The sequence below is a fragment of the Schistocerca piceifrons genome, chromosome 4 (genome assembly GCF_021461385.2).
Source record: "Schistocerca piceifrons isolate TAMUIC-IGC-003096 chromosome 4, iqSchPice1.1, whole genome shotgun sequence".
Classification (NCBI taxonomy): Eukaryota; Metazoa; Arthropoda; class Insecta; order Orthoptera; family Acrididae; genus Schistocerca; species Schistocerca piceifrons.
In genome coordinates this window covers 127,302,507-127,304,043 of record NC_060141.1, presented here as the reverse complement: position 1 = coordinate 127,304,043, position 1,537 = coordinate 127,302,507, and the positions used below count along the sequence as shown (strand labels likewise).

The 1,537-nt window shown below is 49.6% G+C and overlaps 3 non-coding genes across 3 annotated transcripts; 1 reads left to right on the top strand and 2 right to left on the bottom strand.

Moving 5' to 3' along the window:
- Positions 1-445: 445 nt before the first annotated feature.
- Trnas-cga lies at positions 446-520 on the bottom strand. The gene has a single exon. It is a non-coding gene; the product is annotated as a tRNA-Ser (tRNA).
- Positions 521-724: 204 nt separating this feature from the next.
- Positions 725-799, bottom strand: Trnas-cga. The gene has a single exon. It is a non-coding gene; the product is annotated as a tRNA-Ser (tRNA).
- Positions 800-960: 161 nt separating this feature from the next.
- On the top strand, positions 961-1,035 carry Trnas-uga. The gene has a single exon. It is a non-coding gene; the product is annotated as a tRNA-Ser (tRNA).
- The last annotated feature ends 502 nt before the right edge of the window (positions 1,036-1,537 follow it).

The window sequence follows — 1,537 nt, the reverse complement described above, 5'->3', positions numbered from 1 at the left end:
CATCCGATTTACCCTGCATCGTCGCTGACGTGGGTGTTAGAGTGCCGTTCGCTTTCCGGTGCCGTATGTACTGTCCTTTGGTGGTAAGGTACTCGCTACTTGAATGAGATTTTCACTCTGCAGAGGAGTGTGCGCTCATATGAAACTTCCTGTCAGATTAAAACGGTGTGCCGGGCCGAGACTCGAACTCGGGACCTTTGCCTTTCGCGGGCAAGTGCTCTACCAACTGAGCTACTCAAGCACGACTCACGCCCCGTCCTCACGTCCAGTACCTCGTCTCCTACCTTCCAAACTCTCCTGCGAACCTTGCAGAACTAGCACTCCTGAAAGAAAGGATATTGCGGAGACATGGCTTAGCCACAGACTGGGGGATATTTCCAGAATGGTATTTTCACGCTGCAGTGGAGTGTGCGCTGCTATGAAACTTCTTGGCAGATTAAAACTGTGCGCCGGGCCGAGACTCGAACTCGGGACCTTTGCCTTTCGCGGGCAAGTGCTCTACCAACTGAGCTACCCAAGCACGACTCACGTCCCGTCCTCACGTCCAGTACCTCGTCTCCTACCTTCCAAACTCTCCTGCGAACCTTGCAGAACTAGCACTCCTGAAAGAAAGGATATTGCGGAGACATGGCTTAGCCACAGACTGGGGGATATTTCCAGAATGGTGTTTTCACGCTGCAGTGGAGTGTGCGCTGCTATGAAACTTCTTGGCAGATTAAAACTGTGCGCCGGGCCGAGACTCGAACTCGGGACCTTTGCCTTTCGCGGGCAAGTGCTCTACCAACTGAGCTACCCAAGCACGACTCATTCCCCAGGCTGTGGCTAAGCCATGTCTCAGCAATATCCTTTCGTTCAGGAGTGCTAGTTCTGCAAGGTTCGCAGGAGAGCTTCTGTAAAGTTTGGAAGGTAGGAGACGAGGTACTGGCAGAAGTAAAGCTGTGAGGACGGGGCGTGAGTCGTGCCTGGGTAGCTCAGTTGGTAGAGCACTTGCCCGTGAAAGGCAAAGGTCCCGAGTTCGAGTCTCGGCCCGGCACACAGTTTTAATCTGCCAGGAAGTTTCATACTCGCTACTTGATTGCCTCATGCCCTCCCGTGTTGAAGTGGCTCCTGCTACGCTGAATTGCCTGTTTCTCCGTCACTGTTCGAAAACTAGAACATACTCTTCGGTGCCCCTGTTTGAAATTATTTGAGTGCCACATTTGTGTGTTTTAAAATTTCTTTTAATTACAACTTATTCAATGTCTGTTTGTAAGCTGCGCCTGGTTAATTGTCAAATGTTCTAGGTCGCCACGTATGTTAGTGACCACACTGACGTCGAAACTGAGTCTTATTTTTATTTGAAGTTGTTGCTTCCCTGACTGCTGTAGGGCCTACAAAATTGCCTACGGCTGTGGGAAGCAAACGCTTGCGCCCCAGTGAATCTTGACTCATTTCGATAATGGAGTTCTACAACTGTGGTGAGATTTTACCCCTTTCAGAAAAATTAATGATCATTGTTTCGAATGTAATTACTTTTGTAATTGTTTGAGAGTTAGCC